The 22705-nt window shown below is 41.7% G+C and overlaps 10 non-coding genes across 10 annotated transcripts; all 10 read right to left on the bottom strand.

Moving 5' to 3' along the window:
- Positions 1-1638: 1638 nt before the first annotated feature.
- Positions 1639-1725, bottom strand: TRNASTOP-UCA (transfer RNA opal suppressor (anticodon UCA)). Its single transcript has one exon. It is a non-coding gene; the product is annotated as a tRNA-Sec (tRNA).
- A 2107-nt stretch (positions 1726-3832) lies between these two features.
- Positions 3833-3919, bottom strand: TRNASTOP-UCA (transfer RNA opal suppressor (anticodon UCA)). Its single transcript has one exon. It is a non-coding gene; the product is annotated as a tRNA-Sec (tRNA).
- Positions 3920-5886: 1967 nt separating this feature from the next.
- On the bottom strand, positions 5887-5973 carry TRNASTOP-UCA (transfer RNA opal suppressor (anticodon UCA)). The gene has a single exon. It is a non-coding gene; the product is annotated as a tRNA-Sec (tRNA).
- Positions 5974-8079: 2106 nt separating this feature from the next.
- TRNASTOP-UCA (transfer RNA opal suppressor (anticodon UCA)) lies at positions 8080-8166 on the bottom strand. The gene has a single exon. It is a non-coding gene; the product is annotated as a tRNA-Sec (tRNA).
- Positions 8167-10273: 2107 nt separating this feature from the next.
- Positions 10274-10360, bottom strand: TRNASTOP-UCA (transfer RNA opal suppressor (anticodon UCA)). The gene has a single exon. It is a non-coding gene; the product is annotated as a tRNA-Sec (tRNA).
- A 2107-nt stretch (positions 10361-12467) lies between these two features.
- On the bottom strand, positions 12468-12554 carry TRNASTOP-UCA (transfer RNA opal suppressor (anticodon UCA)). The gene has a single exon. It is a non-coding gene; the product is annotated as a tRNA-Sec (tRNA).
- A 2105-nt stretch (positions 12555-14659) lies between these two features.
- TRNASTOP-UCA (transfer RNA opal suppressor (anticodon UCA)) lies at positions 14660-14746 on the bottom strand. The gene has a single exon. It is a non-coding gene; the product is annotated as a tRNA-Sec (tRNA).
- Positions 14747-16852: 2106 nt separating this feature from the next.
- On the bottom strand, positions 16853-16939 carry TRNASTOP-UCA (transfer RNA opal suppressor (anticodon UCA)). The gene has a single exon. It is a non-coding gene; the product is annotated as a tRNA-Sec (tRNA).
- A 2001-nt stretch (positions 16940-18940) lies between these two features.
- TRNASTOP-UCA (transfer RNA opal suppressor (anticodon UCA)) lies at positions 18941-19027 on the bottom strand. Its single transcript has one exon. It is a non-coding gene; the product is annotated as a tRNA-Sec (tRNA).
- A 2105-nt stretch (positions 19028-21132) lies between these two features.
- Positions 21133-21219, bottom strand: TRNASTOP-UCA (transfer RNA opal suppressor (anticodon UCA)). Its single transcript has one exon. It is a non-coding gene; the product is annotated as a tRNA-Sec (tRNA).
- Positions 21220-22705: the final 1486 nt, after the last annotated feature.

Genomic DNA, 22705 nt, shown 5'->3' with positions numbered 1-22705 from the left:
ATGACTTGTGTAAAGGAAAGCCAAAACACCACAACATGAATTGCGTAAAAGAAAGCCAAGACACCACAACATGAATTGTGTAAAAGGAAGATCAAGACATCACAACATGACTCATGTCAAGGAAAGCCAAGACACCACAACATGAATTGTGTAAAGGAAAGTCCAAGATACCACAACATAACTCATGGAAAGCTGAAGACACCACAGCATGGCACGTGTAACGGAAAGTCCAAGACAACAAAACATGACTCGGGTAAAGGATACACCATGACTTGTGATAAGGAAAGTCCAAGACAACACAACATGAATGCTGTAAAGGAACGACCAAGACACCATAACATGACTTGTGTAAAGGATAGTACAAGAAAACACAACATGACTTGTGTAAAGGAAAGCCAAGACACCACAACATGACTTGTGTAAAGGAAAGTCAAGACACCACAACATGACTCGTGTAAAGGAAAGCCAAGACACCACATTGTGACTGATGAAAAGGCAAGCCAAGACACCACAACATGACTTGTGTAAAGGAAAGCCATGGCACCACAGCATGACTCGTGTAAAGGAAAGCCGAAGACACCACAACATGACTTGTGTAAAGGAAAGCCAAGACACCACAACATGACTCATGGAAAGGAAAAACCAAGACACCACAACATGACTCATGGAAAGGAAAGTCCAAGACACCTCAAAACGACTTGTGGAAAGAAAAGCCCAAGACACTTTAACATAAATTGTGTGGCAGTTTTTTCCCCTTTGCCGGGAAACGGGGAGACATATACTGGGGGAGACTTAAAACACTCTATTAGTCAGGTTATGCTGCAACTTGTTTTTTGCTCTGGAGGATCACTCCAGATGAGAGGACGAGGTAAGGAGTTCAGATTTTTGTTGTACAAAAGGTCTTTTTAATCCTAGTTTCCAAATGTGATGGAATGGTATAATCCTGAGGATATCATTTTATGTCGTTGGGCCTCAGAGTCCATTATCTGGCCCTAAAAATGGGATAGCCTAGAGGCAAATTCATTTTGCAGGCTTCATTATACATATGTATTCATGTATTTATTTATTCATTTGTCTAAATTGGGTGCACAGAAAGACTGTGAGACTCCAAGATCTGTGAGTAAAGTCTGCAACAAAGAGGTAAAGTGCCTACTCTGTGGACTGAGGATGGAATTCAGTGGTCCTTCCCCAGTACCAGGGGCATCTATGGGAGCAGATAGATGACCATTTACTTTGATATTGTTAAAGGTGATACCCTCATTCCATTAATGAACGTCACTGCCTTCATTTCATTAGTATCGGACACTATCTCTTCCCAATCTCTCAGATTATTAATGTCAGATTCTCCAATCTACACTATGTTTAATGCATACCCTTCCTTTCATGACTTGCTGGGGTGCCCAGGTGAATCGCTCCTCAGAGCGCTGGCTACTATTTAACAAGTAATTCTCTCGGATACTCTTTGATCTTAAATGGTGACGTGGCCTTGAAAACAGAGAAGAAAACACGTGTCGGCTAGGCTGCTGAAAATGTGGTTACCAAATACTGTCTACTACAAGTTGTGAATATAAACAGAATTGACAAAAAACATATGTATCAGTTACCCTGTGAATGGGCAGCCCATCACAAATGCTGCCTCGCCCAGAAGGTGGAATTGAACCACTCTGTCGTTAGACAGCTACAGGTTTGAAGCCTGCACCCCAGACCACTGAGGTTCATCCGTGCAAAGAAACATTATAGCAAAACAGGTATATATATCACAAGAATACATAAGCTTTTACATGTAGGGTGCGGGCCAAAATGTGTAATCCGCCTAGCTATCAATGTCCACTACTTATTGAAGTTCTGGGCTCAGCTCTATTTTTGATTTGTCTTTATTTTCATGCACTGATTTAGTCAAAAGATCAGAATATGAACCTTTGATTATATGCAAAACAGAGAAAGGATTTCTGGGTAAACGAGACTTGCTGCCACCCTTTATTATAATGTGGACAAAGTTCAGATAAATCATTGCTAATGTCAGCGATAACAACAATAGAATAGGAAAGGCCGTGCTGATTTGAGTTTACAGAACACAGAAGAAACAGACATTATTAAAGCCTTACTCTGTTCTCTCACTCTCTCTGACTCCTTGAACGGATAGAGCAAAACACCAAAACATGACTTGTGCAAAGGAAAGCCAAAACACCACAACATGACTTGTGTAAAGGAAAGCCAAAACACCACAACATGAATTGCGTAAAAGAAAGCCAAGACACCACAACATGAATTGTGTAAAAGGAAGATCAAGACATCACAACATGACTCATGTCAAGGAAAGCCAAGACACCACAACATGAATTGTGTAAAGGAAAGTCCAAGATACCACAACATAACTCATGGAAAGCTGAAGACACCACAGCATGGCACGTGTAACGGAAAGTCCAAGACAACAAAACATGACTCGGGTAAAGGATACACCATGACTTGTGATAAGGAAAGTCCAAGACAACACAACATGAATGCTGTAAAGGAACGACCAAGACACCATAACATGACTTGTGTAAAGGATAGTACAAGAAAACACAACATGACTTGTGTAAAGGAAAGCCAAGACACCACAACATGACTTGTGTAAAGGAAAGTCAAGACACCACAACATGACTCGTGTAAAGGAAAGCCAAGACACCACATCGTGACTGATGAAAAGGCAAGCCAAGACACCACAACATGACTTGTGTAAAGGAAAGCCATGGCACCACAGCATGACTCGTGTAAAGGAAAGCCGAAGACACCACAACATGACTTGTGTAAAGGAAAGCCAAGACACCACAACATGACTCATGGAAAGGAAAAACCAAGACACCACAACATGACTCATGGAAAGGAAAGTCCAAGACACCTCAAAACGACTTGTGGAAAGAAAAGCCCAAGACACTTTAACATAAATTGTGTGGCAGTTTTTTCCCCTTTGCCGGGAAACGGGGAGACATATACTGGGGGAGACTTAAAACACTCTATTAGTCAGGTTATGCTGCAACATGTTTTTTGCTCTGCAGGATCACTCCAGATGAGAGGACGAGGTAAGGAGTTCAGATTTTTGTTGTACAAAAGGTCTTTTTAATCCTAGTTTCCAAATGTGATGGAATGGTATAATCCTGAGGATATCATTTTATGTCGTTGGGCCTCAGAGTCCATTATCTGGCCCTAAAAATGGGATAGACTAGAGGCAAATTCATTTTGCAGGCTTCATTATACATATGTATTCATGTATTTATTTATTCATTTGTTTTAATTGGGTGCACAGAAAGACTGTGAGACTCCAAGATCTGTGAGTAAAGTCTGCAACAAAGAGGTAAAGTGCCTTCTCTGTGGACTGGGGATGGGATTCAGTGGTCCTTCCCCAGTACCGGGGGCATCTATGGGAGCAGATAGATGACCATTTACTTTGATATTGTTAAAGGTGATACCCTCATTCCATTAATGAACGTCACTGCCTTCATTTCATTAGTATCGGACACTATCTCTTCCCAATCTCTCAGATTATTAATGTCAGATTCTCCAATCTACACTATGTTTAATGCGTACCCTTCCTTTCATGACTTGCTGGGGTGCCCAGGTGAATCGCTCCTCAGAGCGCTGGCTACTATTTAACAAGTAATTCTCTCGGATACTCTTTGATCTTAAATGGTGACGTGGCCTTGAAAACAGAGAAGAAAACACGTGTCGGCTGGGCTGCTGAAAATGTAGTTACCAAATACTGTCTTCTACAAGTTGTGAACATAAACAGAATTGACAAAAAACATATGTATCAGTTACCCTGTGAATGGGCAGCCCATCACAAAAACTGCCTCGCCCAGAAGGTGGAATTGAACCACTCTGTCGCTAGACTGCTACAGGTTTGAAGTTTGCACCCCAGACCACTGAGGTTCATCCGGGCAAAGAAACATTATAGCAAAACAGGTATATATATCACATGAATACATACGCTTTAACATGTAGGGTGCGGGCCAAAATGTGTAATCCGCCTAGCTATCAATGTCCACTACTTATTGAAGTTCTGGGCTCAGCTCTATTTTTGATTTGTCTTTATTTTCATGCACTGATTTAGTCAAAAGTTCAGAATATGAACCTTTGATTATATGCAAAACAGAGAAAGGATTTCTGGGTAAACGAGACTTGCTGCCACCCTTTCTTATAATGTGGACAAAGTTCAGATAAATCATTGCTAATGTCAGCGTTAACAACAATAGAATAGGAAAGGCCGTGCTGATTTGAGTTTACAGAACACAGAAGAAACAGACATTATTAAAGCCTTACTCTGTTCTCTCACTCTCTCTGACTCCTTGAACGGATAGAGCAAAACACCAAAACATGACTTGTGTAAAGGAAAGCCAAAACACCACAACATGACTTGTGTAAAGGAAAGCCAAAACACCACAACATGAATTGCGTAAAAGAAAGCCAAGACACCACAACATGAATTGTGTAAAAGGAAGATCAAGACATCACAACATGACTCATGTCAAGGAAAGCCAAGACACCACAACATGAATTGTGTAAAGGAAAGTCCAAGATACCACAACATAACTCATGGAAAGCTGAAGACACCACAGCATGGCACGTGTAACGGAAAGTCCAAGACAACAAAACATGACTCGGGTAAAGGATACACCATGACTTGTGATAAGGAAAGTCCAAGACAACACAACATGAATGCTGTAAAGGAAAGACCAAGACACCATAACATGACTTGTGTAAAGTATAGTTCAAGAAAACTCAACATGACTTGTGTAAAGGAAAGCCAAGACACCACAACATGACTTGTGTAAAGGAAAGCCGAAGACACCACAACATGACTTGTGTAAAGGAAAGCCAAGACACCACAACATGACTCATGGAAAGGAAAAACCAAGACACCACAACATGACTCATGGAAAGGAAAGTCCAAGACACCTCAAAATGACTTGTGGAAAGAAAAGCCCAAGACACTTTAACATAAATTGTGTGGCAGTTTTTTCCCCTTTGCCGGGAAATGGGTAGACATATACTGGGGGAGACTTAAAACACTCTATTAGTCAGGTTATGCTGCAACATGTTTTTTGCTCTGCTGGATCACTCCAGATGAGAGGACGAGGTAAGGAGTTCAGATTTTTGTTGTACAAAAGGTCTTTTTAATCCTAGTTTCCAAATGTGATGGAATGGTATAATCCTGAGGATATCATTTTATGTCGTTGGGCCTCAGAGTCCATTATCTGGCCCTAAAAATGGGATAGACTAGAGGCAAATTCATTTTGCAGGCTTCATTATACATATGTATTCATGTATTTATTTATTCATTTGTTTTAATTGGGTGCACAGAAAGACTGTGAGACTCCAAGATCTGTGAGTAAAGTCTGCAACAAAGAGGTAAAGTGCCTTCTCTGTGGACTGGGGATGGGATTCAGTGGTCCTTCCCCAGTACCGGGGGCATCTATGGGAGCAGATAGATGACCATTTACTTTGATATTGTTAAAGGTGATACCCTCATTCCATTAATGAACGTCACTGCCTTCATTTCATTAGTATCGGACACTATCTCTTCCCAATCTCTCAGATTATTAATGTCAGATTCTCCAATCTACACTATGTTTAATGCATACCCTTCCTTTCATGACTTGCTGGGGTGCCCAGGTGAATCGCTCCTCAGAGCGCTGGCTACTATTTAACAAGTAATTCTCTCGGATACTCTTTGATCTTAAATGGTGACGTGGCCTTGAAAACAGAGAAGAAAACACGTGTCGGCTGGGCTGCTGAAAATGTAGTTACCAAATACTGTCTTCTACAAGTTGTGAACATAAACAGAATTGACAAAAAGCATATGTATCAGTTACCCTGTGAATGGGCAGCCCATCACAAATGCTGCCTCGCTCAGAAGGTGGAATTGAACCACTCTGTCGCTAGACAGCTACAGGTTTGAAGCCTGCACCCCAGACCACTGAGGTTCATCCGGGCAAAGAAACATTATAGCAAAACAGGGATATATATCACAAGAATACATACGCTTTTACATGTAGGGTGCGGGCCAAAATGTGTAATCTGCCTAGCTATCAATGTCCACTACTTATTGAAGTTCTGGGCTCAGCTCTATTTTTGATTTGTCTTTATTTTCATGCACTGATTTAGTCAAAAGTTCAGAATATGAACCTTTGATTGTATGCAAAACAGAGACAGGATTTCTGGGTAAACGAGACTTGCTGCCACCCTTTCTTATAATGTGGACAAAGTTCAGATAAATCATTGCTAATGTCAGCGTTAACAACAATAGAATAGGAAAGGCTGTGCTGATTTGAGTTTACAGGACACAGAAGAAACAGATATTATTAAAGCCTTACTCTGTTCTCTCACTCTCTCTGACTCCTTGAACGGAAAGAGCAAGACACCAAAACATGACTTGTGTAAAAGAAAGCCAAAACACCACAACATGACTTGTGTAAAGGAAAGCCAAAACACCACAACATGAATTGCGTAAAAGAAAGCCAAGACACCACAACATGAATTGTGTAAAAGGAAGATCAAGACATCACAACATGACTCATGTCAAGGAAAGCCAAGACACCACAACATGAATTGTGTAAAGGAAAGTCCAAGATACCACAACATAACTCATGGAAAGCTGAAGACACCACAGCATGGCTCGTGTAAAGGAAAGTCCAAGACAACAAAACATGACTCGGGTAAAGGATACACCATGACTTGTGATAAGGAAAGTCCAAGACAACACAACATGAATGCTATAAAGGAAAGACCAAGACACCATAACATGACTTGTGTAAAGGATAGTTCAAGAAAACTCAACATGACTTGTGTAAAGGAAAGCCAAGACACCACAACATGACTTGTGTAAAGGAAAGTCAAGACACCACAGCATGACTCGGGTAAAGGAAAGCCAAGACACCACATCATGACTCATGAAAAGGCAAGCCAAGACACCACAACATGACTTGTGTAAAGAAAGCCATGGCACCACAACATGACTCGTGTAAAGGTAAGCCGAAGACACCACAACATGACTTGTGTAAAGGAAAGCCAAGACACCACAACATGACTCATGGAAAGGAAAAACAAAGACACCACAACATGACTCATGGAAAGGAAAGTCCAAGACACCTTTAAACGACTTGTGGAAAGAAAAGCCCAAGACACTTTAACATATATTGTGTGGCAGTTTTTTCCCCTTTGCCGGGAAATGGGTAGACATATACTGGGAGAGACATAAAACACTCTATTAGTCAGGTTATGCTGCAACATGTTTTTTGCTCTGCTGGATCACTCCAGATGAGAGGACGAGGTAAGGAGTTCAGATTTTTGTTGTACAAAAGGTCTTTTTAATCCTAGTTTCCAAATGTGATGGAATGGTATAATCCTGAGGATATCATATTATGTCGTTGGGCCTCAGAGTCCATTATCTGGCCCTAAAAATGGGATAGCCTAGAGGCAAATTCATTTTGCAGGCTTCATTATACATATGTATTCATGTATTTATTTATTCATTTGTCTAAATTGGGTGCACAGAAAGACTGTGAGACTCCAAGATCTGTGAGTAAAGTCTGCAACAAAGAGGTAAAGTGCTTACTCTGTGGACTGAGGATGGAATTCAGTAGTCCTTCCCCAGTACCAGGGGCATCTATGGGAGCAGATAGATGACCATTTACTTTGATATTGTTAAAGGTGATACCCTCATTCCATTAATGAACGTCACTGCCTTCATTTCATTAGTATCGGACAATATCTCTTCCCAATCTCTCAGATTATTAATGTCAGATTCTCCAATCTACACTATGTTTAATGCATACCCTTCCTTTCATGACTTGCTGGGGTGCCCAGGTGAATCGCTCCTCAGAGCGCTGGCTACTATTTAACAAGTAATTCTCTCGGATACTCTTTGATCTTAAATGGTGACGTGGCCTTGAAAACAGAGAAGAAAACACGTGTCGGCTGGGCTGCTGAAAATGTAGTTACCAAATACTGTCTTCTACAAGTTGTGAACATAAACAGAATTGACAAAAAACATATGTATCAGTTACCCTGTGAATGGGCAGCCCATCACAAAAGCTGCCTCGCCCAGAAGGTGGAATAGAACCACTCTGTCGCTAGACAGCTACAGGTTTGAAGTTTGCACCCCAGACCACTGAGGTTCATCCGGGCAAAGAAACATTATAGCAAAACAGGTATATATATCACATGAATACATACGCTTTTACATGTAGGGTGCGGGCCAAAATGTGTAATCCGCCTAGCTATCAATGTCCACTACTTATTGAAGTTCTGGGCTCAGCTCTATTTTTGATTTGTCTTTATTTTCATGCACTGATTTAGTCAAAAGATCAGAATATGAACCTTTGATTATATGCAAAACAGAGAAAGGATTTCTGGGTAAACGAGACTTGCTGCCACCCTTTCTTATAATGTGGACAAAGTTCAGATAAATCATTGCTAATGTCAGCGTTAACAACAATAGAATAGGAAAGGCCGTGCTGATTTGAGTTTACAGAACACAGAAGAAACAGACATTATTAAAGCCTTACTCTGTTCTCTCACTCTCTCTGACTCCTTGAACGGATAGAGCAAAACACCAAAACATGACTTGTGTAAAGGAAAGCCAAAACACCACAACATGACTTGTGTAAAGGAAAGCCAAAACACCACAACATGAATTGCGTAAAAGAAAGCCAAGACACCACAACATGAATTGTGTAAAAGGAAGATCAAGACATCACAACATGACTAATGTCAAGGAAAGCCAAGACACCACAACATGAATTGTGTAAAGGAAAGTCCAAGATACCACAACATAACTCATGGAAAGCTGAAGACACCACAGCATGGTACGTGTAACGGAAAGTCCAAGACAACAAAACATGACTCGGGTAAAGGATACACCATGACTTGTGATAAGGAAAGTCCAAGACAACACAACATGAATGCTGTAAAGGAACGACCAAGACACCATAACATGACTTGTGTAAAGGATAGTACAAGAAAACACAACATGACTTGTGTAAAGGAAAGCCAAGACACCACAACATGACTTGTGTAAAGTAAAGTCAAGACACCACAACATGACTCGTGTAAAGGAAAGCCAAGACACCACATCGTGACTGATGAAAAGGCAAGCCAAGACACCACAACATGACTTGTGTAAAGGAAAGCCATGGCACCACAGCATGACTCGTGTAAAGGAAAGCCGAAGACACCACAACATGACTTGTGTAAAGGAAAGCCAAGACACCACAACATGACTCATGGAAAGGAAAAACCAAGACACCACAACATGACTCATGGAAAGGAAAGTCCAAGACACCTCAAAACGACTTGTTGAAAGAAAAGCCCAAGACACTTTAACATAAATTGTGTGGCAGTTTTTTCCCCTTTGCCGGGAAAAGGGTAGACATATACTGGGGGAGACTTAAAACACTCTATTAGTCAGGTTATGCTGCAACATGTTTTTTGCTCTGCTGGATCACTCCAGATGAGAGGACGAGGTAAGGAGTTCAGATTTTTGTTGTACAAAAGGTCTTTTTAATCCTAGTTTCCAAATGTGATGGAATGGTATAATCCTGAGGATATCATTTTATGTCATTGGGCCTCAGAGTCCATTATCTGGCCCTAAAAATGGGATAGACTAGAGGCAAATTCATTTTGCAGGCTTCATTATACATATGTATTCATGTATTTATTTATTCATTTGTTTTAATTGGGTGCACAGAAAGACTGTGAGACTCCAAGATCTGTGAGTAAAGTCTGCAACAAAGAGGTAAAGTGCCTTCTCTGTGGACTGGGGATGGGATTCAGTGGTCCTTCCCCAGTACCGGGGGCATCTATGGGAGCAGATAGATGACCATTTACTTTGATATTGTTAAAGGTGATACCCTCATTCCATTAATGAACGTCACTGCCTTCATTTCTTTAGTATCGGACACTATCTCTTCCCAATCTCTCAGATTATTAATGTCAGATTCTCCAATCTACACTATGTTTAATGCATACCCTTCCTTTCATGACTTGCTGGGGTGCCCAGGTGAATCGCTCCTCAGAGCGCTGGCTACTATTTAACAAGTAATTCTCTCGGATACTCTTTGATCTTAAATGGTGACGTGGCCTTGAAAACAGAGAAGAAAACACGTGTCGGCTGGGCTGCTGAAAATGTGGTTACCAAATACTGTCTACTACAAGTTGTGAATATAAACAGAATTGACAAAAAACATATGTATCAGTTACCCTGTGAATGGGCAGCCCATCACAAATGCTGCCTCGCCCAGAAGGTGGAATTGAACCACTCTGTTGTTAGACAGCTACAGGTTTGAAGCCTGCACCCCAGACCACTGAGGTTCATCCGTGCAAAGAAACATTATAGCAAAACAGGTATATATATCACAAGAATACATACGCTTTTAGATGTAGGGTGCGGGCCAAAATGTGTAATCCGCCTAGCTATCAATGTCCACTACTTATTGAAGTTCTGGGCTCAGCTCTATTTTTGATTTGTCTTTATTTTCATGCACTGATTTAGTCAAAAGATCAGAATATGAACCTTTGATTATATGCAAAACAGAGAAAGGATTTCTGGGTAAACAAGACTTGCTGCCACCCTTTATTATAATGTGGACAAAGTTCAGATAAATCATTGCTAATGTCAGCGTTAACAACAGTAGAATAGGAAAGGCCGTGCTGATTTGAGTTTACAGAACACAGAAGAAACAGACATTATTAAAGCCTTACTCTGTTCTCTCACTCTCTCTGACTCCTTGAACGGATAGAGCAAAACACCAAAACATGACTTGTGCAAAGGAAAGCCAAAACACCACAACATGACTTGTGTAAAGGAAAGCCAAAACACCACAACATGAATTGCGTAAAAGAAAGCCAAGACACCACAACATGAATTGTGTAAAAGGAAGATCAAGACATCACAACATGACTCATGTCAAGGAAAGCCAAGACACCACAACATGAATTGTGTAAAGGAAAGTCCAAGATACCACAACATAACTCATGGAAAGCTGAAGACACCACAGCATGGCACGTGTAACGGAAAGTCCAAGACAACAAAACATGACTCGGGTAAAGGATACACCATGACTTGTGATAAGGAAAGTCCAAGACAACACAACATGAATGCTGTAAAGGAACGACCAAGACACCATAACATGACTTGTGTAAAGGATAGTACAAGAAAACACAACATGACTTGTGTAAAGGAAAGCCAAGACACCACAACATGACTTGTGTAAAGGAAAGTCAAGACACCACAACATGACTCGTGTAAAGGAAAGCCAAGACACCACATTGTGACTGATGAAAAGGCAAGCCAAGACACCACAACATGACTTGTGTAAAGGAAAGCCATGGCACCACAGCATGACTCGTGTAAAGGAAAGCCGAAGACACCACAACATGACTTGTGTAAAGGAAAGCCAAGACACCACAACATGACTCATGGAAAGGAAAAACCAAGACACCACAACATGACTCATGGAAAGGAAAGTCCAAGACACCTCAAAACGACTTGTGGAAAGAAAAGCCCAAGACACTTTAACATAAATTGTGTGGCAGTTTTTTCCCCTTTGCCGGGAAACGGGGAGACATATACTGGGGGAGACTTAAAACACTCTATTAGTCAGGTTATGCTGCAACTTGTTTTTTGCTCTGGAGGATCACTCCAGATGAGAGGACGAGGTAAGGAGTTCAGATTTTTGTTGTACAAAAGGTCTTTTTAATCCTAGTTTCCAAATGTGATGGAATGGTATAATCCTGAGGATATCATTTTATGTCGTTGGGCCTCAGAGTCCATTATCTGGCCCTAAAAATGGGATAGCCTAGAGGCAAATTCATTTTGCAGGCTTCATTATACATATGTATTCATGTATTTATTTATTCATTTGTCTAAATTGGGTGCACAGAAAGACTGTGAGACTCCAAGATCTGTGAGTAAAGTCTGCAACAAAGAGGTAAAGTGCCTACTCTGTGGACTGAGGATGGAATTCAGTGGTCCTTCCCCAGTACCAGGGGCATCTATGGGAGCAGATAGATGACCATTTACTTTGATATTGTTAAAGGTGATACCCTCATTCCATTAATGAACGTCACTGCCTTCATTTCATTAGTATCGGACACTATCTCTTCCCAATCTCTCAGATTATTAATGTCAGATTCTCCAATCTACACTATGTTTAATGCATACCCTTCCTTTCATGACTTGCTGGGGTGCCCAGGTGAATCGCTCCTCAGAGCGCTGGCTACTATTTAACAAGTAATTCTCTCGGATACTCTTTGATCTTAAATGGTGACGTGGCCTTGAAAACAGAGAAGAAAACACGTGTCGGCTAGGCTGCTGAAAATGTGGTTACCAAATACTGTCTACTACAAGTTGTGAATATAAACAGAATTGACAAAAAACATATGTATCAGTTACCCTGTGAATGGGCAGCCCATCACAAATGCTGCCTCGCCCAGAAGGTGGAATTGAACCACTCTGTCGTTAGACAGCTACAGGTTTGAAGCCTGCACCCCAGACCACTGAGGTTCATCCGTGCAAAGAAACATTATAGCAAAACAGGTATATATATCACAAGAATACATAAGCTTTTACATGTAGGGTGCGGGCCAAAATGTGTAATCCGCCTAGCTATCAATGTCCACTACTTATTGAAGTTCTGGGCTCAGCTCTATTTTTGATTTGTCTTTATTTTCATGCACTGATTTAGTCAAAAGATCAGAATATGAACCTTTGATTATATGCAAAACAGAGAAAGGATTTCTGGGTAAACGAGACTTGCTGCCACCCTTTATTATAATGTGGACAAAGTTCAGATAAATCATTGCTAATGTCAGCGATAACAACAATAGAATAGGAAAGGCCGTGCTGATTTGAGTTTACAGAACACAGAAGAAACAGACATTATTAAAGCCTTACTCTGTTCTCTCACTCTCTCTGACTCCTTGAACGGATAGAGCAAAACACCAAAACATGACTTGTGTAAAGGAAAGCCAAAACACCACAACATGACTTGTGTAAAGGAAAGCCAAAACACCACAACATGAATTGCGTAAAAGAAAGCCAAGACACCACAACATGAATTGTGTAAAAGGAAGATCAAGACATCACAACATGACTCATGTCAAGGAAAGCCAAGACACCACAACATGAATTGTGTAAAGGAAAGTCCAAGATACCACAACATAACTCATGGAAAGCTGAAGACACCACAGCATGGCACGTGTAACGGAAAGTCCAAGACAACAAAACATGACTCGGGTAAAGGATACACCATGACTTGTGATAAGGAAAGTCCAAGACAACACAACATGAATGCTGTAAAGGAAAGACCAAGACACCATAACATGACTTGTGTAAAGTATAGTTCAATAAAACTCAACATGACTTGTGTAAAGGAAAGCCAAGACACCACAACATGACTTGTGTAAAGGAAAGTCAAGACACCACAACATGACTCGGGTAAAGGAAAGCCAAGACACCACATCATGACTCATGAAAAGGCAAGCCAAGACACCACAACATGACTTGTGTAAAGAAAGCCATGGCACCACAACATGACTCGTGTAAAGGAAAGCCGAAGACACCACAACATGACTTGTGTAAAGGAAAGCCAAGACACCACAACATGACTCATGGAAAGGAAAAACCAAGACACCACAACATGACTCATGGAAAGGAAAGTCCAAGACACCTCAAAATGACTTGTGGAAAGAAAAGCCCAAGACACTTTAACATAAATTGTGTGGCAGTTTTTTCCCCTTTGCCGGGAAATGGGTAGACATATACTGGGGGAGACTTAAAACACTCTATTAGTCAGGTTATGCTGCAACATGTTTTTTGCTCTGCTGGATCACTCCAGATGAGAGGACGAGGTAAGGAGTTCAGATTTTTGTTGTACAAAAGGTCTTTTTAATCCTAGTTTCCAAATGTGATGGAATGGTATAATCCTGAGGATATCATTTTATGTCGTTGGGCCTCAGAGTCCATTATCTGGCCCTAAAAATGGGATAGCCTAAAAGCAAATTCATTTTGCAGGCTTCATTATACATATGTATTCATGTATTTATTTATTCATTTGTTTAAATTGGGTGCACACAAAGACTGTGAGACTCCAAGATCTGTGAGTAAAGTCTGCAACAAAGAGGTAAAGTGCCTACTCTGTGGACTGGGGATGGGATTCAGTGGTCCTTCCCCAGTACCGGGGCATCTATGGGAGCAGATAGATGACCATTTACTTTGATATTGTTAAAGGTGATACCCTCATTCCATTAATGAACGTCACTGCCTTCATTTCATTAGTATCGGACACTATCTCTTCCCAATCTCTCAGATTATTAATGTCAGATTCTCCAATCTACACTATGTTTAATGCATACCCTTCCTTTCATGACTTGCTGGGGTGCCCAGGTGAATCGCTCCTCAGAGCGCTGGCTACTATTTAACAAGTAATTCTCTCGGATACTCTTTGATCTTAAATGGTGACGTGGCCTTGAAAACAGAGAAGAAAACACGTGTCGGCTGGGCTGCTGAAAATGTAGTTACCAAATACTGTCTTCTACAAGTTGTGAACATAAACAGAATTGACAAAAAGCATATGTATCAGTTACCCTGTGAATGGGCAGCCCATCACAAATGCTGCCTCGCTCAGAAGGTGGAATTGAACCACTCTGTCGCTAGACAGCTACAGGTTTGAAGCCTGCACCCCAGACCACTGAGGTTCATCCGGGCAAAGAAACATTATAGCAAAACAGGGATATATATCACAAGAATACATACGCTTTTACATGTAGGGTGCGGGCCAAAATGTGTAATCTGCCTAGCTATCAATGTCCACTACTTATTGAAGTTCTGGGCTCAGCTCTATTTTTGATTTGTCTTTATTTTCATGCACTGATTTAGTCAAAAGTTCAGAATATGAACCTTTGATTGTATGCAAAACAGAGACAGGATTTCTGGGTAAACGAGACTTGCTGCCACCCTTTCTTATAATGTGGACAAAGTTCAGATAAATCATTGCTAATGTCAGCGTTAACAACAATAGAATAGGAAAGGCTGTGCTGATTTGAGTTTACAGGACACAGAAGAAACAGATATTATTAAAGCCTTACTCTGTTCTCTCACTCTCTCTGACTCCTTGAACGGAAAGAGCAAGACACCAAAACATGACTTGTGTAAAAGAAAGCCAAAACACCACAACATGACTTGTGTAAAGGAAAGCCAAAACACCACAACATGAATTGCGTAAAAGAAAGCCAAGACACCACAACATGAATTGTGTAAAAGGAAGATCAAGACATCACAACATGACTCATGTCAAGGAAAGCCAAGACACCACAACATGAATTGTGTAAAGGAAAGTCCAAGATACCACAACATAACTCATGGAAAGCTGAAGACACCACAGCATGGCTCGTGTAAAGGAAAGTCCAAGACAACAAAACATGACTCGGGTAAAGGATACACCATGACTTGTGATAAGGAAAGTCCAAGACAACACAACATGAATGCTATAAAGGAAAGACCAAGACACCATAACATGACTTGTGTAAAGGATAGTTCAAGAAAACTCAACATGACTTGTGTAAAGGAAAGCCAAGACACCACAACATGACTTGTGTAAAGGAAAGTCAAGACACCACAGCATGACTCGGGTAAAGGAAAGCCAAGACACCACATCATGACTCATGAAAAGGCAAGCCAAGACACCACAACATGACTTGTGTAAAGAAAGCCATGGCACCACAACATGACTCGTGTAAAGGTAAGCCGAAGACACCACAACATGACTTGTGTAAAGGAAAGCCAAGACACCACAACATGACTCATGGAAAGGAAAAACAAAGACACCACAACATGACTCATGGAAAGGAAAGTCCAAGACACCTTTAAACGACTTGTGGAAAGAAAAGCCCAAGACACTTTAACATATATTGTGTGGCAGTTTTTTCCCCTTTGCCGGGAAATGGGTAGACATATACTGGGAGAGACATAAAACACTCTATTAGTCAGGTTATGCTGCAACATGTTTTTTGCTCTGCTGGATCACTCCAGATGAGAGGACGAGGTAAGGAGTTCAGATTTTTGTTGTACAAAAGGTCTTTTTAATCCTAGTTTCCAAATGTGATGGAATGGTATAATCCTGAGGATATCATATTATGTCGTTGGGCCTCAGAGTCCATTATCTGGCCCTAAAAATGGGATAGCCTAGAGGCAAATTCATTTTGCAGGCTTCATTATACATATGTATTCATGTATTTATTTATTCATTTGTCTAAATTGGGTGCACAGAAAGACTGTGAGACTCCAAGATCTGTGAGTAAAGTCTGCAACAAAGAGGTAAAGTGCTTACTCTGTGGACTGAGGATGGAATTCAGTAGTCCTTCCCCAGTACCAGGGGCATCTATGGGAGCAGATAGATGACCATTTACTTTGATATTGTTAAAGGTGATACCCTCATTCCATTAATGAACGTCACTGCCTTCATTTCATTAGTATCGGACACTATCTCTTCCCAATCTCTCAGATTATTAATGTCAGATTCTCCAATCTACACTATGTTTAATGCATACCCTTCCTTTCATGACTTGCTGGGGTGCCCAGGTGAATCGCTCCTCAGAGCGCTGGCTACTATTTAACAAGTAATTCTCTCGGATACTCTTTGATCTTAAATGGTGACGTGGCCTTGAAAACAGAGAAGAAAACACGTGTCGGCTGGGCTGCTGAAAATGTAGTTACCAAATACTGTCTTCTACAAGTTGTGAACATAAACAGAATTGACAAAAAACATATGTATCAGTTACCCTGTGAATGGGCAGCCCATCACAAAAGCTGCCTCGCCCAGAAGGTGGAATAGAACCACTCTGTCGCTAGACAGCTACAGGTTTGAAGTTTGCACCCCAGACCACTGAGGTTCATCCGGGCAAAGAAACATTATAGCAAAACAGGTATATATATCACATGAATACATACGCTTTTACATGTAGGGTGCGGGCCAAAATGTGTAATCCGCCTAGCTATCAATGTCCACTACTTATTGAAGTTCTGGGCTCAGCTCTATTTTTGATTTGTCTTTATTTTCATGCACTGATTTAGTCAAAAGATCAGAATATGAACCTTTGATTATATGCAAAACAGAGAAAGGATTTCTGGGTAAACGAGACTTGCTGCCACCCTTTCTTATAATGTGGACAAAGTTCAGATAAATCATTGCTAATGTCAGCGTTAACAACAATAGAATAGGAAAGGCCGTGCTGATTTGAGTTTACAGAACACAGAAGAAACAGACATTATTAAAGCCTTACTCTGTTCTCTCACTCTCTCTGACTCCTTGAACGGATAGAGCAAAACACCAAAACATGACTTGTGTAAAGGAAAGCCAAAACACCACAACATGACTAATGTCAAGGAAAGCCAAGACACCACAACATGAATTGTGTAAAGGAAAGTCCAAGATACCACAACATAACTCATGGAAAGCTGAAGACACCACAGCATGGCACGTGTAACGGAAAGTCCAAGACAACAAAACATGACTCGGGTAAAGGATACACCATGACTTGTGATAAGGAAAGTCCAAGACAACACAACATGAATGCTGTAAAGGAACAACCAAGACACCATAACATGACTTGTGTAAAGGATAGTACAAGAAAACACAACATGACTTGTGTAAAGGAAAGCCAAGACACCACAACATGACTTGTGTAAAGGAAAGTCAAGACACCACAACATGACTCGTGTAAAGGAAAGCCAAGACACCACATCGTGACTGATGAAAAGGCAAGCCAAGACACCACAACATGACTTGTGTAAAGGAAAGCCATGGCACCACAGCATGACTCGTGTAAAGGAAAGCCGAAGACACCACAACATGACTTGTGTAAAGGAAAGCCAAGACACCACAACATGACTCATGGAAAGGAAAAACGAAGATACCACAACATGACTCATGGAAAGGAAAGTCCAAGACACCTCAAAACGACTTGTGGAAAGAAAAGCCCAAGACACTTTAACATAAATTGTGTGGCAGTTTTTTCCCCTTTGCCGGGAAAAGGGTAGACATATACTGGGGGAGACTTAAAACACTCTATTAGTCAGGTTATGCTGCAACATGTTTTTTGCTCTGCTGGATCACTCCAGATGAGAGGACGAGGTAAGGAGTTCAGATTTTTGTTGTACAAAAGGTCTTTTTAATCCTAGTTTCCAAATGTGATGGAATGGTATAATCCTGAGGATATCATTTTATGTCATTGGGCCTCAGAGTCCATTATCTGGCCCTAAAAATGGGATAGCCTAGAGGCAAATTCATTTTGCAGGCTTCATTATACATATGTATTCATGTATTTATTTATTCATTTGTTTTAATTGGGTGCACAGAAAGACTGTGAGACTCCAAGATCTGTGAGTAAAGTCTGCAACAAAGAGGTAAAGTGCCTTCTCTGTGGACTGGGGATGGGATTCAGTGGTCCTTCCCCAGTACCGGGGGCATCTATGGGAGCAGATAGATGACCATTTACTTTGATATTGTTAAAGGTGATACCCTCATTCCATTAATGAACGTCACTGCCTTCATTTCATTAGTATCGGACACTATCTCTTCCCAATCTCTCAGATTATTAATGTCAGATTCTCCAATCTACACTATGTTTAATGCGTACCCTTCCTTTCATGACTTGCTGGGGTGCCCAGGTGAATCGCTCCTCAGAGCGCTGGCTACTATTTAACAAGTAATTCTCTCGGATACTCTTTGATCTTAAATGGTGACGTGGCCTTGAAAACAGAGAAGAAAACACGTGTCGGCTGGGCTGCTGAAAATGTGGTTACCAAATACTGTCTACTACAAGTTGTGAATATAAACAGAATTGACAAAAAACATATGTATCAGTTACCCTGTGAATGGGCAGCCCATCACAAATGCTGCCTCGCCCAGAAGGTGGAATTGAACCACTCTGTCGTTAGACAGCTACAGGTTTGAAGCCTGCACCCCAGACCACTGAGGTTCATCCGTGCAAAGAAACATTATAGCAAAACAGGTATATATATCACAAGAATACATACGCTTTTACATGTAGGGTGCGGGCCAAAATGTGTAATCCGCCTAGCTATCAATGTCCACTACTTATTGAAGTTCTGGGCTCAGCTCTATTTTTGATTTGTCTTTATTTTCATGCACTGATTTAGTCAAAAGATCAGAATATGAACCTTTGATTATATGCAAAACAGAGAAAGGATTTCTGGGTAAACGAGACTTGCTGCCACCCTTTATTATAATGTGGACAAAGTTCAGATAAATCATTGCTAATGTCAGCGTTAACAACAATAGAATAGGAAAGGCCGTGCTGATTTGAGTTTACAGAACACAGAAGAAACAGACATTATTAAAGCCTTACTCTGTTCTCTCACTCTCTCTGACTCCTTGAACGGATAGAGCAAAACACCAAAACATGACTTGTGCAAAGGAAAGCCAAAACACCACAACATGACTTGTGTAAAGGAAAGCCAAAACACCACAACATGAATTGCGTAAAAGAAAGCCAAGACACCACAACATGAATTGTGTAAAAGGAAGATCAAGACATCACAACATGACTCATGTCAAGGAAAGCCAAGACACCACAACATGAATTGTGTAAAGGAAAGTCCAAGATACCACAACATAACTCATGGAAAGCTGAAGACACCACAGCATGGCACGTGTAACGGAAAGTCCAAGACAACAAAACATGACTCGGGTAAAGGATACACCATGACTTGTGATAAGGAAAGTCCAAGACAACACAACATGAATGCTGTAAAGGAACGACCAAGACACCATAACATGACTTGTGTAAAGGATAGTACAAGAAAACACACATGACTTGTGTAAAGGAAAGCCAAGACACCACAACATGACTTGTGTAAAGGAAAGTCAAGACACCACAACATGACTCGTGTAAAGGAAAGCCAAGACACCACATCGTGACTGATGAAAAGGCAAGCCAAGACACCACAACATGACTTGTGTAAAGGAAAGCCATGGCACCACAGCATGACTCGTGTAAAGGAAAGCCGAAGACACCACAACATGACTTGTGTAAAGGAAAGCCAAGACACCACAACATGACTCGTGGAAAGGAAAAACTAAGACACCACAACATGACTCATGGAAAGGAAAGTCCAAGACACCTCAAAACGACTTGTGGAAAGAAAAGCCCAAGACACTTTAACATAAATTGTGTGGCAGTTTTTTCCCCTTTGCCGGGAAACGGGGAGACATATACTGGGGGAGACTTAAAACACTCTATTAGTCAGGTTATGCTGCAACATGTTTTTTGCTCTGCAGGATCACTCCAGATGAGAGGACGAGGTAAGGAGTTCAGATTTTTGTTGTACAAAAGGTCTTTTTAATCCTAGTTTCCAAATGTGATGGAATGGTATAATCCTGAGGATATCATTTTATGTCGTTGGGCCTCAGAGTCCATTATCTGGCCCTAAAAATGGGATAGCCTAGAGGCAAATTCATTTTGCAGGCTTCATTATACATATGTATTCATGTATTTATTTATTCATTTGTTTTAATTGGGTGCACAGAAAGACTGTGAGACTCCAAGATCTGTGAGTAAAGTCTGCAACAAAGAGGTAAAGTGCATTCTCTGTGGACTGGGACTGGGATTCAGTGGTCCTTCCCCAGTACCGGGGGCATCTATGGGAGCAGATAGATGACCATTTACTTTGATATTGTTAAAGGTGATACCCTCATTCCATTAATGAACGTCACTGCCTTCATTTCATTAGTATCGGACACTATCTCTTCCCAATCTCTCAGATTATTAATGTCAGATTCTCCAATCTACACTATGTTTAATGCATACCCTTCCTTTCATGACTTGCTGGGGTGCCCAGGTGAATCGCTCCTCAGAGCGCTGGCTACTATTTAACAAGTAATTCTCTCGATACTCTTTGATCTTAAATGGTGACGTGGCCTTGAAAACAGAGAAGAAAACACGTGTCGGCTGGGCTGCTGAAAATGTAGTTACCAAATACTGTCTTCTACAAGTTGTGAACATAAACAGAATTGACAAAAAACATATGTATCAGTTACCCTGTGAATGGGCAGCCCATCACAAAAACTGCCTCGCCCAGAAGGTGGAATTGAACCACTCTGTCGCTAGACTGCTACAGGTTTGAAGTTTGCACCCCAGACCACTGAGGTTCATCCGGGCAAAGAAACATTATAGCAAAACAGGTATATATATCACATGAATACATACGCTTTAACATGTAGGGTGCGGGCCAACATGTGTAATCCGCCTAGCTATCAATGTCCACTACTTATTGAAGTTCTGGGCTCAGCTCTATTTTTGATTTGTCTTTATCGCTATAAATGTGTCGGCCACACAAGCGCAGCGGACGAGCGCAGCGGGAGCGCCGTTTGCGCACCGAAGGCGCGCTTAAGGCAAGCTCGTCTGCGCTCGTCCGCGCCTCGGCAGCGCCTGATGCGCCACCTGCGGTCTCGATCCCCCCGTCCACCAGCAGCACACCACACTTGACGCGCGAGGCTCTACTCCTCCTTAGAGACTTCGCTCATAAAGGACATCTGTCATTCCAAGACACCGCCTATCCTCTGCACGATTTCGCGCGCAAAGGCTTATTCACAGGTGGCTTGCTGAACGTGAGGTCCCTGCCCAAACACGCTCACGAAATCGCCCAGCTCATAGATAATCACCATCTTGATGTCTTATTCCTAACGGAAACATGGACCCACTCCGACTGCAACATAGAACTGGACTGGGCCTGCCCACAAGACTTCAAAATCCTGCATCTCCCACGACCTAAGGGGCGGGGCGGTGGTGTTGGTGCAATCCATAGAGCATCATGGTCAGTAAAAACTATTGCCATGGACCCAGTGGTCGGGACCGAAATACTCGGCCTTTCCATCGACTGTCATCTCGGTACTACCTTCACGGCGGTGATTTGTTACCGTCCGCCGGGAGCGTTTAACGCTACTCAGCAGCAGTCGCTTCTCACCACCCTCACCAATATGGCTACCTCTCACAACAATCTGATTGTCTTGGGCGACTTTAACCTTTGGCCCAACGGCAGTCTCGACTCCGCCCTCAACAATCTCCTAGTCTCTTGTGAAGGAATGAAACTCTCCCAGCTAGTGAACAAACCCACACACGCAGCAGGGCACCAGCTGGATTTAATCTTTTCCTCCCCCCAGCTAGCTCTTCTGAGCGACATTCTACCAATGTGCTGGACTGATCATGCTCTGATCAAATTTCATATAGTAGGTAGCAGGTCTGGCAGACCGGCATTCCACGGTCATATACCTCCGTACAGAGACTGGAAGGCCCTGGACAAGCTCAGACTGAATGGCCCAGTGTTTGAAGTAGAAGACAGTTTCTCCATTACGCAATCAGTGGAGGCCAACTATCTATCCCTTTGCTCAAGGATTTCCAGCACCTCGGAACGCCTCGTCCCTCTGAAAAAGGGTAAACCCCAGAGACGAGCACCGGCCCCATGGTTTGATGACTCCCTAAGAGCTCTCAAACTAGCATGCAGACATGCTGAGAGAAAATGGAGGCAGGGTTACTCTGACACTCACAAAACCCTCTGGAAAACACACCTCCGGGAGTATAAAACTGCCATCGCCCTAAACAAAGCCAAACATTATTGCTCCATCATAACTAATGCCACGAACAGTTC

This window comes from Lissotriton vulgaris, chromosome 5, assembly GCF_964263255.1.
Source record: "Lissotriton vulgaris chromosome 5, aLisVul1.2, whole genome shotgun sequence".
In the NCBI taxonomy this organism is placed as follows: domain Eukaryota; kingdom Metazoa; phylum Chordata; class Amphibia; order Caudata; family Salamandridae; genus Lissotriton; species Lissotriton vulgaris.
The sequence above is the reverse complement of the archived record's forward strand: the minus strand, read 5'-3'. Positions and strand labels throughout refer to the sequence as shown.